At 43.7% G+C, this 16,984-nt stretch overlaps 1 non-coding gene across 1 annotated transcript; it reads right to left on the reverse strand.

Annotated features, from left to right (window-relative positions):
• Window positions 1-264: 264 nt before the first annotated feature.
• LOC146862607 (5.8S ribosomal RNA) lies at window positions 265-418 on the reverse strand. Its single transcript, XR_014978679.1, has one exon. It is a non-coding gene; the product is annotated as a 5.8S ribosomal RNA (ribosomal RNA).
• Between the last annotated feature and the right edge of the window lie 16,566 nt (window positions 419-16,984).

The raw sequence follows: 16,984 nt of genomic DNA on the forward strand, positions 1-16,984 counted from the left end.
CACCCGAGGCATGTTCACGCAGGCAGCCGGTTAGACACCACAGCCAGCCACGCAAAGCATGCAGCCAGGTGCCCCTGGAAGGTCACCAGCCCCCTCTTGGGGCTAGATACGCCAGCTGGACACCTTCATGGCAGGACCTGCTGAGGGACCCTGCCATGGGCAATCAGGTGATCTGACCTTGTGGGGGGACGATGGGAAGCAGAGCTAACCCTGTGACAGCCCCAGTCGCGTCCAGGGGAAGCCCTGGGGCAATTGACATTTGAGTGACCCTCACAAAGGCGTAGACCTGGGAGGAACCCAGGGCCGCAAGGTGCGTATGAAGTGTCGATGATCAATGTGTCCTGCAATCCACACTAATTTTCGCAGCTAGCTGCGTTCTTCATTGACGCGCGATCCGAGTGATCTACCGCCAAGAGTCACAGGCAACTTTTCTAAAACATTCACCCACCTGCGGATGCTAGAGAAGCGGGAGGAAGGTGACGCCATTAGTCCACTGCCTGTGCGTTGAGACAGCCTTCGCGCCCCATTCAAGGCTTCCCCTCTGGGAGTCAGACTGCACTGTTGGCAGAAGAAAAGGGTTACCAGGTGCTCGGCCTGGGACTCTCCACCACCTACCCATGGGCGAGGGGGCCTCCTGAAGCGACAGGAGCAGGCAGCCCCACTGCCACCGGGACCGCGCGAGTCTTCAAACCCCTCTGCCCGGCTCCATGGGGCCGAGTCGAACTGGGTACCTGGCAAAGAGGGAGCGTGCCTCACCTGCACATCAGATGCCTGTCGCCGGGCGGCCCTAAGTCGTACCAGCGGGCTGATGAGAAGCCCACCCCACGCCTTACCCAGGTTGGAGGTGCTGGATGGGAAGAGCCAGGTGGCATCCCATCCTGCACGCCTTCCACCAAGAGCAGCCGGGGGTCCCCTCACAGGCCCTCGGCTCCTTCTCTTCCAGGCCACCCTGCTGCATGAGAAGGGCCACTCCTCGGTCGCCTGAAGCCCGGTGGTCAGGTGTGGACTTGGCGCAGGAGAGCCTGGGGCGGCAGGGTCTTTCAGGGGGGTCGTCTCAGCCGTGGAGGCACTGACATTCGGTTTCCCCCCACTGTGGGGGTTGTGCCGGGTGAGCGTGGGTTCTGTCTCGGGAGGGCTCACTGCTGTGCTCCTCCCAGGGAGAGGGCCAGGGGCCACCCCCGTACCCTCACGCTTCAGTCGGTCGGGTCCTCCCCCGGTGGAGGAGTACGCCGCCGAGGCCCGGTCCTCACCCAAGCACCCCATGTGGCCATGACCGCTCCACCGGCTTGGGCTTGCGAGCGCAGGGTCGGGCCCTGTGCCTAGGGTGTGCTTGCAGTAGGCAGTCGAGGGTTTTGGGCTGGCACCGGCCGTCACTCAGGCCGCTCTGCCATTAATGATCCTGCCGCTGGCTTATCTAAGGAAACCTTGTTACAACTTTTACTTCCTCTAGATAGTCAAGTTTGATCGTCTTCTCGGCGCTCTGCCAGGGCCAATGACAACCCCGGCGGGACCGATCCGAGGACCTTACTAAAACATCCAATTGGTAGTAGCGACTGGTGGTGTGTACACAGGGTTGGGACTTAAACTTTTCATCTTGACAACATATTGTGATTCATAAAAATACATTTCAGACTGTTAATCTACACATAGTCGACTATGCCTTCGCACATGCATGAAATGGCAATTGCATGGTACTCATAAAAATTCCATTAATGGATGAACTTGATAGGACCACCCATTTTTAGTAATTGAAAAACCAGAGTGAAGTTTTGTACATCTGCAAATGTATGCAGTTAAATTTAGTTGGATTAAAGAACGTCTGTAAATGATTTAGGGCCTTATGTAGGTGGGCTTGCATTTACCACTTCATAAATACCGAATCATACCGATTCGGTATTTATGAAGTGGTAAATGCTATGTAGGTAATGAGTCGGTAATTATTACCGTTTCGTTAAAATTCGGTAATTACCGAATCGGTATTTACCGATTCGGTAATGAGGCATACCTTCCCATTGATGGGAAGGTATGCCTCATAACCGAATCGGTAAATACCGATTCGGTAATGGGGGGGAACACATGCAAGGGTGGCAGGGTGTCACAATGACACCCTGTTGCACCCCTGAAACGGCCATGTGTGCACATGTGGCACACATACATGCCCTAAGGGCATGTATGTCTGCCACATTGCACACTTGTAGGCGCTTTGAAATGCATTTCCACATCCATTCTTCATTTACCACTAACTATTAGTTGGTGGTAAATACCGACTCCAAACATCACCCACACACTCCCCCTACATCTCATTCCTGTATTCGGAATTTACCGAATCGGTAAAATTACCGAATCGGTAATTTTACCGATTCGGTAAATTCCGAATACAGAAATTGTCCCCCTACATACCAAAAGCCTAAATACCTGTCAGTAACGGTATAATTACCGAAAATCGGCCGTTACCGACCGGTATTTGGCTACCTACATGAGGCCCTTAGATACTAGCCATGGCAGAAGAATAAACATATTCTATGTATTGTAACATAGTGTAAAATTCCTAATGGTAGTGTAAAATTCTTAATGGTAGATAGTAGGGCACACTTGATGGCCACAAACACTCATATCCAATTGCACATGCACACAAAACACATAAGAACCAGTTATCCCTTGTTTCTTTCTGTCACAGCTTCTAACTGCTATTGAGCAAAATAATCTGAGTTCCAACTTCAAAAAAACCTTAGCACTGATTAGAAGCTGATCATGTGGCAAAATCACACTATTATGGTGAATGCCTGGTGGTTAAGCGTACACTGTTGTTGATGCCAAAAAGAAAGGGCAGCCATTAGGAAGCCTATGAAGGTGATGTAAACCAAGGATCGATCATAGCTGTCGATTTCATAGACCATGGTAATATGACCAGTTAAAGGTACTAGTGTAATGTATCTTGATCCCCCTTCTACTGTACTCTACCTTGTCTGATAAGCTCTGTCATGCCTTATCTGCTCAATACTCCCTGAAGGGATCACCTTTCCTCCAAGGTTCACCATTTAAGCTTTAATACCAATATCGCACTCCGCTAACTAAACACCAAGAGGGTCCTAAATATTATACCACAGTACTGATGTCAAATAGTATTTCTATACAAGAGTACTTCCGAATTCTGTGGGGGGGAGCATTGTTTCAGTTTGAACTATCTCTTTGGCTCACCTCAGTGGCAAGGGTAGATATGGTCTCAGTGTCATGGATTCATCAGCACTCTCTGCCCTATCTGACCCCTGGTGTTCGGTGCCTTTGCTGCTATATACAAAGCCTCCTCTATTGTGCCAGTCTGTGATACCATACTTGATCTAATACTGTGCTCTATCTCACCATCTCCAACAGTGTTTCCCACAAATTATTCTCCTAGCCACTAATGTTGTCAGTACATACTCTCCGTTTTGTTTAACTTTGCATCCGCTATGGCCCTAAATCCTCACTCATACATAGACTACCACTGTGGGAGAGGCTATGTTACAGGTTGACTGACCATTTTGTTCGCCTTGTAAGCAGGGCCAGGTATGTGCCTCAATTATATGGCATTTACAAAATTGTATTATCTGCCTCTACCATGGTCCACAATGCACAATGTCTATCACTACATGTTCACACATCACTTTATGGTACTCATGTGTATCTATTCCAGAAACAACGTTTGTGTGCTAACATATAGCATCAGTGTTGACAAGTAGATTATCAAAATTCTCACAGTTTCTTCTCTGTCGATACTCACCAAGCAGCCACATACCTCATAAGTTACTGGCCTGAGGGTCTGATGCAGTCACTGCACTTCGAAGATGAAGATGTATTTGTAGCCCCAGGGAAGCTGGCAATCCCATGTAGTTGCAACTAGCAATCCAAAAATTGTGCACATTGCTGGAGTGCCAGTTGTGGCAATCAAAACTGAACAAGTCGGTCTCTCAGGGTGGCTTCAATGTGACAGTAGTGAGCATTTGGTGATTTGGGAGGAGATATTGGCAAGTGGAAGAGGATGTGGTCTAGTGGTTAGAGCTGCTGACCATGGAACCTAGAGACCCAGGGTTGGCATCAGCGCAAGGCCCGGCATTGTGTAAGTCTAGGTAAATTACTTAATCTTCCTGCCCCTAAAAAATGTGATGTGTGAAATGTATTGGTGTAATCCCCATGTGATGCACAATCTAGGATCGTCCCCCAACCCTCATCATTTAATTCGCAGTGCTCCGTTGCTTCCTATCTAGGTTTGTGCAATATAAATATCAATACATAGATGCATTTGAATTCCACTTCCACTTACCAATAATGTCTAACATCACACGTGGTTGGATGTGATGCTTCCTGAGTAGCTCTTTTCAGCCATGCCACATAATGTAAGCCTGTGACTGTATGGTCACTCTTTCTTCACCATGTTGTTCTTGAAGATCAGTTCTATGGAGAAACTTTACTCTGACACTTTTAGCTGTGTAGATTTGAGTTGAAGTTGTACTCCTATCAATGCCAGTCTGATTTTTGGGCAGTAACACCCCTTCCTTAGGTCACATTCCTGGCAAATGTGTAGCAATTGTGCAATGGGTTTCAGTGCAAACAAGAAGTACCCATATCACCAGTTACATACTGAAATATCCACCACAAAAATATCGTATTGTTAAAATATTGTGGTATAGACATAACGTCTACTTTACAAACTTATGATATACATTTTTAAAAAGTTGTAGTCGAATGTTTTTTACCCAAAATATTGACATCCAAATTGTACATATATATAATAATATTTATAATTATCATTATTTAAAGTAAACGTTAAATAATGTTCATTAAAAGTAATATGTTACAATATATTAATATATTTCAATTTAAACATGATTTAAGTAATTACGTTTTAAAAAATAACATAATATAACTTTATAAAAATCATTGGAGAAAGTGTGTACATTGGGGGTCAGAATTAGTGTTCTAACTCCAGTCTTACAAACATTGATCAACATGAATAAAAGGGGAGGTTTTCAGATGTACTGTTCTAATGCAGGTCTAACAAACATTAAGGAAAGTGCATACATTGGAAGGTTATGTTTACTATTGCCACTCATTTCTGAAAAAAATATTGGAGAAAGTGTATACATTTGATGGGGGGCAGATTTACTGTTGTTACTCCAGTCTACCAAACATTGGGAAGTGCAGTGCCGACATCATGGGATGGGGGTCAGGTTTACCTATTCTAACTCCAGTCTAATAAACATTGTGGAAACGTACTACATTGGAGGGTCAGATTTACTGTTCAAATAAATCTAACTCCAAACCATACATGTGGGGTTCAGAGTTACTATTCTAATTCTAGTTTACAAATGTTAGGGGATGAACATAAATATAAGGGGTCTTAATTACCATTCTACCTCAAATCTAGATAACATTGTGGAAGGATCATATATTGGGAGGGAGGGTCAGTTTTACTACTCTACTTCCAGTCTAACAAACACGGGGAGCATTCATACACTGGGGAGTGGGGAGGTCAGATGTAATATTCTAACTCCATTTTATCAAACAGTTACAATTTTAGGAAATTACATACATTAGGGTCTGAAATACAGAAACAATAAATAAACATTCAATCAATCAGTGATTTATAAAGCTCACTACTCACCCATGAGGATATCAAGGCACTGAGGGGGGGAACGGGTAGCTCCACGGTCATCCGAAGAGCCAGGTCTTGAGTTCCTTTCTGGTTAAGGGCGATGTTGGGCTTCGTCTGATGCTGAGGGGGAGTTTGTTCCAGGTCTATGCTGTGATGTAGGAGAAGGATCTGACACCCGTTCTGGTCCTGTGGATGCAGGGGAACGTAGCTAGGGCTAGGGCTAGGTCGGCGGAGTGGAAGTTTCTCTTGGGGGCGTGGAAGGAGATTCTTTCATTGTGGAATTGGGGTCCGGTGTTATGGAGGGCTTTGTAGGCGTGCATGAGTAGTTTGAAGGTTGTTCTGTTTTTTGACGGAGTGACAGTGGAGGCCTCGGAGGTGCTGGGAGATGTTGTCATGTGTGATGCTGAGAACGAGTCTGGCTGCAACGTTCTGGTCAGTCTGGAGTTTGCAAAGGAGTGTTTTGTTGACTCCAATGTAGAGCACATTTCTGTAGTCCAATCTGCTGGTGATGAGTGCATGGGTGACATTCTTCCTAGAGTCGGGCGATCCATTTGAAAGTCTTGCAGAGTAGGCAGAGGGTGTTGAAGCATGTGGAGGAAACAGCGTTTATCTGGCAGTTCATGGTGAGTCAGGAGTCGATTGTGGGTGGGGTGCCACCAGGCATTGTCTAATGTGGAGGGAGTTGACACGAGGATGAAGACTCCCGTGTTCTCTCAGTTGAGCTTCAGGCAGCTGCTACTCATCCAGGATGCGACGTCCTTCATTCCTTCTTGAAACTGTGCCTGGTGATGTCGGGTTCCTTGGTGAGGGAGAGGATGAGTTGGGTGTCATCGGTGTATGATACTATGTTGAATCTGTGTTTTCTGACGATGGTTGCGAGGCCATGTAGACATTGAAGAGAAAGCGGAGCTGAGGGAGGATCCTTGGAGTACTCCGCATCTGATCTCTGTGGGTTCGGAGAGGAAAGACAGGAGCCTTATTCTTTGCATTCTGCCTGAGAGAAAAGATGAAATCCAGTCTAAGGCAGTACCTTGGATACTGGCGTCGTGGAGTCTGGTGGTTAGTGTGCTGTGGGAGACGGTGTTGAGACGGTGTTGAAGGCTGCTGAGAAGTCTAGTAGTATGAGGGCTGCCGTGTGGCCGTGATCGAGTAGGGTGCGGATGTCATCAGTGGTGGCTATAAAAAGGTGGTCTTGGTGCTGTGGTTGCTGTGGAATCCGGATTTAGAGGAATCAAGGATGTTGTTGGTTTCTATGAAGTGCGTTAGCTGAGTGTTGATGACTTTCTCAATGACTTTGACGGCGAAGGGGAGAAGAGAGATGGGCCTGTAGTTCTTGAGGTCAGTCAGGTCTGCAGAGGGCTTCTTGAGGAGGGGTTTGACTTCTGCGCATTTCCAGTCATCGGGGAATGTGCCTATTTTGAGGGGGCAGTTGATTGTCTGTCATAGGTTTGGTGCGATGGCAGCCCTGTGAAAGATGTGCAGCAAGCAGGGGTCTGTGGTTGCTCCTGAGTGGATGCTTTTCATAGTCTTTGAGGTGTCTTCCCTGGTGACAGGGTCCAGGTGGCGGAGTTCTGGAGGGGGCGAGGGAGTTTGCACAGTTGGCGATCCATTGGTTAAGGTTGTTTACTGCTGTGTTGGCATATGTCGTGGTAGTGGGAGGAGTGCAGCTGAAGGTGGAGGTGAGGTGTTGTTTGGTGATTTTGCTCCAGTTTCTGCATGGGAGGCATGGCGTGCATGTGTGTGCGGTGGGTTTCAAGAAGGAGAAATTGATGCAGTGGTGGTTCGACCAGAAGGGTTGCGTGGTGTGACGGAAGCGTATGTTATTTCCCCTGGCGAAGATGGGGGTGGAGATGAGATGCTTCAGCCCAACGTTGGCGAGATTCTCTAGGAGGGTGGTGGTGTTGGGGTCGCTGAGGTTGTCTAGGTGGAAATTCAGGTCTCTGAGCAGTATGTAGTCTGTGCAGGCAAGGGTGTGGGGAGTGATGTAGTCTGCGATGGCATTGCTGAATGGGGAGCTGGGTCCGGGTGGTCTGTAGGCTTGTGTCCCACATAGTGTTGTTATGGGGTTGGGCAGGATCTGGAAGTGGATGTGTTCCATGGGGGGTTGAGGTGTCATCCGAGTATGAGGTTGTCAGTCAGAGGGAGCTTTTGTGAATGATGGCGAGGCCTCCTCAGGGGCAGTTCAGGTGATCTATCCTCACGATCGTGCATTCGTCGGGGATGGCTGGTGCGATGTCAGGAGCGAAGCTGGCATTGGTCCAGGTCTCTGTGAGGAAGGGAACATCGAGTGAGTGAGTGTTGAGGAGGTCCCAAACTTCTACTGCGTGTCTGTGCATGGAGCACACATTGAGGAGGATGCAGCTGAGGGGATTGTGTACTCTGGCATCCGGTGGGTTTGGCGGTGGCTGTCTGGGTTCGGAGGTGGGTGAAGGTGGGGAAGCAGTGTCGGCAGGAGAACGGGCCTTGGGAGTTGCTCAGTGTCAAGAGATGGCAGATGTTGTTGCATCTGGAGTTGAGTGCGTGGAGAGTGCTGAGGATGTAGCGGCAGGGGGTCTGGGGACCAGGGTCTCTGGTGCTAGTCGCGGTCGGCTTGCAGACGGGCGCAGACGGACTTGCCTTTGGCATGCCTTCGGGGGAGGAAGAGCAGCTGGGAGGCGGGAGCGGGAACACGATGGGGGGAGAGGAAGAAGCCAGGAAAGGAAAACCAGAAGCAACAAGAGAAAATAGGCAAAAAGGCAAAGACCGAAAACAAAAGCAGCAAAAAGACAGAATAAACAGCAACAGAAAAAGACAGAATAAGGCTGACAGAGCAGACCAGCAAACCAGCAGGCTCTTCCACTGGACCACCAGGGATGAGGTGCAGGCAGGAGCCTGCAGGTAGAGGAGGGTCTCGAACACCTACCTGGGTCACCAGAAGCCGCTGGGGCAGTGCCTTAAAGGACGGAGCTGCACGAGGGGAGAGCAGTTTCCCTGACCAGGAGGTCAGAGGTCTTGCTCGCCTTGTCACGCAGCGGCCCCCTTTAAACTTATTTTATAAATATAAATGCATACATTTAAAAAAACTTAAAAAAAGAGCTGTATACCTGAATGACTGTCCAACATAACACACAATCACAAACTGTTATGATAACAAATTACTGTTATTTATATAATGATTTAACTACTTTTAAATAAAACACTTCCTACTCATTACTCCAATATACCCCACATATAGAAAGAATTGTAGCATTATAAAATTATAAAACACAACCAAAAATTAACATTTTACATCATTCATTAAACAAGTATCAATAATGTATATACACTTTAAAAATAACAATACCCCCCAAACTGGAGTACAGTAAAATTTCCATAAAAATACATTAAATAATAGTTTGCCAAAACATGCATACAAACATTTTTTTTTATATCTTTTTATTGAGAGTTCATAAAGACAAAATCAATCGATACAGAACACATTTATTATAGAATTAATACGGTACGAAGCACGTTGGTACAAAAACATTTTCAAATTTCATCAATTCGGAACTCGATTATAAAGTGCAAAGTTAAAAAATAGAAAACATAATCGAGTTTCAATGGTTCAGTTCTTAATTGTAAAGTGCAACGTGCATAAGAGAAAACAATCTAGCAGACTGTTAGTTAATATGATATAGTTAAAAATTTTATGCTGTGAGAAGATACGAAAAAAAAGTCTAGGTTTCAAACACACTCCAGAACTTCTCATATTTCATAAGTGCCCCTGATCTCAGTGCATATTTCCTTTCCCTGCCCTGGATTCGTAGTAATTTTGCCTTCCAAGCCTGAAAGGTTGGTACTCGATCGGTTTTCCAGGACTGCAAAATAAGGGATCTGGCTATTAAAGAGGCTATGAAAAGGGACTCGTCGTATGGAGTGTTGCTCTTAGAGCAGCCTAGTACAGGAACTAAGTCGTCAAACATTATACTGGCTTTAAGCTCCAGGGAGAGGTATTTTTCAATTTCCTTCCAGAATGGCTGGATTTTTAGCCATTCCCAGACAATATGTTTCCAGTTCCCTTTCTCCTCACACCGGAAACATTTATCGGCAACTAGGGGGAAGATACTGTGGAGATAAGAGGGAGTTCTATAAATCAACCATTTATTATAAAATTGCATGCGTCTAAAATTGGCACCGTGAAAAATTGTTTTATTAAATGTATTTATCTTATCCCATAGATACTGGTTGATTTCAATATTTTCCCTCTTCTTCCACCTCTCGATGATCTTACTGGAGGATTCCTGCCCTTTGTCTTCTTTTAATAATTTAATCCAACTACTCATCTTTTTTTTAATTTTATTATTCAAAGCTGTCGAGATAATTTCTTTGTGGTATAGATTTCCTATATCCAACTCTCTAAGCCTTGGAATGAGCATACAGAAAGACCAATTCAAGGTGGAATGAGAGAGATGTACCTGTCTAGAAATTTCATCCCATGACTTCCACCTACTTCCGGTAATCTTTACAAAGCCATTTTCTTTCCAGAGATTTATTGTTTTACTATCCATACCTCCCTCTTCTCCCAAGTTAAAGTTGTTCAAATCCATTGTATTACTTATTCTAGGAATAAAGTAAAATTTCAAAAACTGAATTTTCTGTTTGAAAATCCACTGGTGGGACTTGTAACAAACTTTCTTTGGATCTTTCGTGGTTCTAATCGGATCAGATATTTTTACTTCTGACAGCATCTTCTTCATAAAAAAATTGTCTGCCTCGTTGGTGTCTGAAAAAAAAAACCTAAAACTGTGATGTGCCAAAGATGCTAAGTAATATTCTCTAATATTTGGAAGGGACAGGCCTCCTTGTGAAGAAGGAAGGTATAAAATGTTGCGTGCGAGCCTAGGAGATTTTTTAGCCCAGTGAAAAGAGGAAATCAGGGCGTTCACTTTTTAAAAAAAAGAGACCTGGATTACACAAGGTACAGCATCAAATAAAAAATTAAAAAGAGGTAGAACCGACATTCGTATTAATGCTGCTCGCCCCATTAAAGACAGGGGTAATAAATTCCAACGATCTAAAAGAGACCCAACCTTTTTTAGCAAAGGTGAGAAGTTTAATCGGATAATCTTCCAGATTATCCGATATGAATATTCCCAAATACCTCTTTGGGGATGGATTATATATTTGCCTAAATTCTGGTGTTAAAGTGTCAACAGTGCCGTTTACTAGAATAATTTCCGTCTTGTTAACCGAAACCGAAAATATTTTTTAAATTTTCAATTGACTAGAGGGCTTAGAGTCTAAAAAGAGGGCAATATCATCGGCGTATAATTTTATATTAGTCATGCCAGCTACTGGGGCTGTTTCGGTCCGTATATTCCTAATCGCAATCGCCAAAGGTTTGATAAATAACGCGAATAGGATTGGCGACAGGGGACATCCTTGTCGCGTGCCTCAAGTGACCAGACATGTCCCGATATTAGAATTGTTGATGATAATCTGTGCCCTAGCATTCATATATAGATGTTTTAAAATAGTGATAAAAACCTCCAGGAAATTAAAACTGTGCAAAATAGCAAAAAGGCAGTCCCATGACACTAGATCGAAGGCCTTCTCCGCGTCTAAAAGCCAGATTTGAGCCTTCACTTTATTGGATTTAAAAAAATCTAATGCCTCCAATACAAACCTTGTGTTTGAATGGAGATGCCTGCCTGCAATAAAACCACACTAATCATTAGCTACCAGACATCCCACTATTTTATTCAATCGGTTTGCTAAAAGTTTTGTAAAAATTTTGTAATCTGTGTTTAAGAGACTTATGGGTCTATATGAATTTATATTCTCCTTGTCCTTTCCTTTTTTTAAAATGCTAACCACCACAGCTGAATGGAAAGAATCTGGCGGGGAGCCTCCTCGTAGTAGGTCATTCAGTAAAAGCAAAGATTCTTTAAGTAAAGTTCCCCCAAATTTTTTTAAAAATTCAATAGGAAGACCATCATCCCCGTTAGCCTTACCGTTGGGCAGGGAACTAATCACCTCAACTAATTCTAACACTGAGAAATCCTCTGTGAAGTATTTCTTGCCTCCATCATCCAATTTCGGAATTGGCAGTTGCTCTAAGAACTCCCCAATAGAATCAGATGATGCCCCTTCGGTTGCTTGATAGACTCCCTCATAGTGTTTTAAGAAAAACTCGCCAATAGAGGCTGTGGTCATAGCATACAATTTAGTAATGGGGTTGATTAATTAATCTATTCTATTGCGAGCCTGCTTTTCTTTGGCTTGCCAGGCCAAGAGCTTCCCTGTGTATTCGCTCTCCTCATAGATCCTCTGGGCATAGAGGTTACTATTAGTTTCACCTAGGTCATAATAAAAGTCCCTCATCCTGCTCTTAGCCTCGTAAAGTTTTTGCCCAGAGTGCATCGATCTAACCCTATAGTGTTCTTGGGTTGCCTCCGTGAGATCAGTTTGAAGTTTTATTTTCTCCTCCTTTCTTGCCTTCTGCTTTGGTATTTCTTTAGATGTTATTAACCCACGCAGAGTAGCCTTAAATGCGTCCCAAATCGTATGTATTGGGGCAGTGGCTCTATTCTGTGCAAAAAACTGCTCAATAAATTCTTCAATATCTGCACACCATTGAGGATCAAGGAGGTTAAGTTTATTAAAAAACCATCTTCTAGCAGGGCATATATCTTGTGATCCCAGCTTTACCTCCATGTAGACTGCCGCATGATCGGAGAAAGCATTAGACAGATGAGCATAATTATATAACTCTAAATCATGAGAGGTTAAAAAAAAATCTAATCTAGATGCAGAGTTATACTTTGCTGAGTGGCATGAGTATTCTCGTTTAAGAGGATTAGAAAATCGCCAATGATCCATGATATCAAGGTCTAATTTACAAGTTTGAATAGCCAAAGCAGTTTGGGGTTTATTTTGACGATGATCTTTTTTGGAGGAGTCCAGTGAGGGATTCTGAAGAAAGTTAAAGTCTCCCCCCCGGAATATTAACCCAGGGAGCCCTGTTATGGCATTCTTTAACTGTAAAATAGGCAAAGAGTCATCTAAAATTGGTGCATACATTGTAGCGAGAATTATGTCTATATTATTTAATTTACCATGTGCAATTGCCCATCTACCTCTATGGTCTGTGGCTGTACCAGCCAAAGCAAAACCTACATGTTTTCCTATTAATATACATACTCCTCTCTGTGCCAGCCCACCTGAGGAAAATATTTTGTAGGCGGCCCAGTTCTTCAAAATTTTATCTGAGTCTTCCTGATCTCTATAATGGGTCTCTTGTAAATAGATAATGTCTGGGTTAAAAAATTTTAACCAGCATTCGATAGCGTTTTTTTTACGAACATTTTTAAGACCATTTGTATTAAAAGAGATAAACTTCAAGATATTATTAATTCTTTGAGAGGAGAATGATGAAACATGCGAAAAGGCAGCCGTACCAGATAAATATGGCTAAAGGAATTTTAAACCTCAACCTGTGTAAATGAGCATTAAGCAACATATATAGATAAATAATCATACAAAAACCCTTACCGCAAATAAACTCTTTGTGCAAATAGGCAGATAAGGACTGCAGTTGTATACTAACAGCGGAACCTTGTTTTGTGCAAATACGCCAATAGGGAGCAGGGACATCTCTCTGAGCAAATAGACAAATGAACAGTACAGTTGTACGATACCAGCAAAAACCATTCTTTGTGAAAATAGGCGAATAAACAGTTCAGTTATATGAAAATAGCAAGACCTCTCTTTGTGCAAAAAGGCAAATGGATAATACGGTTGTGCAACAATTTGAAAATGAGCAGCAAAAACCCTTTCTCTGTGCAAATTAGCAAATAAACAGTGCAGTTATATAATAGCAGCGAAAACCTCTCTTTATGCAAATAGGCAAGTCAAGAGTGCGATTGTATAATAACGCCAAACCCTCTCTTTGTGCAAATGGGCAGACCATAACGAAACGTATCAGTCTAGATGTTAAAGCAAAAGACCTCATCCGTACCATAACTGTGTTGAACTTAATATTAGAACAGATGATTCTTCAATATATGAACTCTCTATCTTCCCCCCCTGCAACACCCCCCTTCACCTCCCCCCCACCCCCTCCCTTGACCGGACGGTACTCCCCCCGTGTCCCACTTCCGTCCTTCTCTGATGTTTCTTCTTTTTGGATGCCATGTCATTCCATCCTTGTGTGCTTCCTGTCCCCGCCGTGGGCTCATCATTTAAACAGAAAAACGATTAGCAGTGAGCTATGCACCTAAACCTTCAAGGAATGTCTGAGCTTCGTATAAGTTCGTAAAAATAAAAAACTTCCCTTTGGTCAGTACTTTAAGTTTTGATTGCTGCACAATCATAGCTTGGGCTCCCTTGCTTTTAAAAGAGTCAATCAGTTTAACGAAGTCCCTGCGTCTGTGAGCAGATGCTGCTGACATATCTGAAAAAATTCAAAAATTATTTGCACCGTCGGCGTTGAATGATTTCTTAGAATATGCGGTATTTAAAATGTTCTCCTTTACCCTAAAATCAGAGAAATTAAGCAAAATTGTACGCGGATATTTCAGATTATTTTGTCTATACGCCGGGACTCTGTGTGCTCTTGTGATTGTTAAATCTCCTTGGAGCTCAGGTATGGCTTTCTTCAGAAGGGATTCTAACCACTTAACTACATCCTTATCTTCCAGTCCCTCTGGTATGCCTACCAAGCGTAAGTTAGACCTCCTATTATAGTTTTCAAGGTCCTGCATTTTTTCCGCTAGCTGGGTTGTCTCTCTATTGGCTGCCAGGAGAGCTTTCTGTATTGCCGATAGGGAGTCCTCTAAGGATGAAATCCGCGTTTCGGCTTCGGTGACTATTAAGGGGAAATTCCCAAAACTTTCTTCCATTTTTGTAAGCCTGCTGTGCAGCTGAGAGATTTCCTGAGCCTGGTAGTTTTTGAAATCTCTTAATTCCTGAAGGCTAGTTCTGAGCAAAATTTCAATAGGGTTTGCTTTTGTGGCATTCGGGAGGGAAAACAGCCCATCCTCTTGGGAGACCTGAGATGCCTGTGGGCTTAACTCTTGACTTGAAGGTTTCGTAATGCGCATGTGGCTAGAACTTATAAACAGCTGAGCCGGAGGGTGGGAGAGGATCGGGGGCAGTGCAGTGTGGGAAGAATTCCTATTTTCTGAAGTTGGTACTGTAAGGCTTGCTTCTTCAAAGCCTTCTTCAAAGTCTTCAAGACCTTCATGGCCTGGTGCTGCTCCCTGCACTGCCCCTACCATCTCAGGTGTTATGAGGTTATGGCTGGTTAAAACCCCTCTGGTATTAAAAACACCTGGCTCCGACCTGCCATTACCCCCCTCTTGATTCGCCCCCCCCCTTGTACAGGAGTGCTCGAAAGTTGCCCCTTTTGAAGAAGGGGTTTGGAGAAAAGAGGATATTGCTTAAGGGTTGACTGACTCCCAATCTCCTTAACTGGGGGTAAGTTATTGAGGACATTACCCACCCGACCTGGCTTTGTTCCTTTGTTCTTCCCCTCCACCTCGTCTCTCGCGCCTTTCTCACCTTTCTCACCTTTTTCGGCGGCAACTAATAGGCTCAATTCTATTGAATGTTCAGACAGAGACAGATTATCTGCATCTATGTCCCCCTCGATCATCTGTTGGTCATCTTCGTTGTCTTCATCATCTTCATCGCCTTGGTCTCTCAAAGTATCATATTTGTTTTTACCTGCCTGTATCTCAGCAGTCTTTTGTTTCAGAGCGTTTCTTTGTTCAGTTTTCCTTTTATTTCTCCTCCCTCCATTAGCTGCTGGCGGGGTTTTAATCGTCGACTTCAGCAACTCCAGTTTGGCCTGCTTGCCCTTTGCTCTTGCCGCCATCTCTATGTTGAGATTATCCGATGTAATGCAGTTAAGCAAAAACACCGCTGTTTAAGACCGTAGGGCGTAGAGGGCGGGGCAGGGTAGGAAATGAAACAATGCAGCCTAGGAGGTTCCTGTATTCCTTGCCTCTCACCGCCTCTCCGTTTTTTTTCCCCCTAATGCGCCGCTTGCTGGACTGAAATGGCCCAAAACATCAAGGAGCAGACGAGTGGTGAAGAAATGGATAGGTGGCAAGCGGCAAATGGCAAGAAGAAAGGACACGTAGAAACTCCACGACTCAACAAGCAGCCCTAATGACTCTTAAGGCATGCATGCAGGGGCATAGGCGCAGCAGGTATAGTAGGTAAAGCTGAGTGTCAGCTGAATGGTGGATGTAGGCGGGTGAGAAAATGAGCAGGCGGGCGGGTAGGCATAAGGAAAAATAAGCAGAGCGAAATCTGGAGCCCCCGTGTACCTCAACACTCCATGTCCGCATATAACTGTATCCCCCGTAGTCCCGCAATCCTGGAGCAGTCCTGAAGCAGTCCTGTAGTCCTGAAGTCGAAATCACGAAGATGAATCACGGCAGCATGGCAGCAGGGGAAAACTTAAGAACGCGGATCACATTCATGCTTGCAATTTTTTGGTCGACATAGTGCAGCAGTCATGAGGTGTGCAGTATCTCAACAGCCCGGAGCCCGGAGCTCGGCAGCGCTACCTTTGTGGGCGGGGCCACGGCCGGACAGGACAGGAAGCACAACGGCGTCGTACGTGGGCTCACGTCACCGTCACCTCCGCATACAAACATTTGTGTAATTAAAAGTATTTGAACATATAGGTAAAAAATGAAAAATAAAAAATGATCCTAATTAATGCATTAATTATCAATTTAAATATATTTGCTTAAACTCTTCCTACCAATCCCCCAATAAAAACACACAATCCAATATTAAAATGTATTAAATATTTTACAACTTTAACAAACAAGTAAACAAATAAATAACAATAAATCGTACAATCAATTAACCTTAATATATATTGTATAAAACACCACCCAGCCAAACCTCTAAAAAAAAAACTACAACACAAAATAATTGAAAAATGTAGTAAACAATAAAAAAATGTATTTAATATGTGAAAAAATAAATAACAATTTAAAAATGTATCATTTAAAATTGATCAATATATAATAAACCAACAACACATAAAAAGTTGGACATTACTGCCATATCATTTCAAAATAATTTGAGATACATTTTACAACAACTTTTAATAAGACAACATAATACAAATGTTTTAATTACAGACTATACTTTAATATTCAAAATTATTGAAAAATGTTAGAAAAATTAAATACTTACCATTAATATATTAATCCACATTTTTGTAGTTACTACATTTTGATCACATTATTATGGTCAAATTATGTGGGAGTTGCTATATTTAAGGGAACACCCCAGCCCCTGGTTGGGGATGAAAAAAGCAACCATATTTGGTGTGCAATTGGCCCTTCACATCGTAGGGACCTGTTG

The sequence above is a fragment of the Triturus cristatus genome, chromosome 2_2 (genome assembly GCF_964204655.1).
Source record: "Triturus cristatus chromosome 2_2, aTriCri1.1, whole genome shotgun sequence".
Lineage (NCBI taxonomy): Eukaryota > Metazoa > Chordata > Amphibia > Caudata > Salamandridae > Triturus > Triturus cristatus.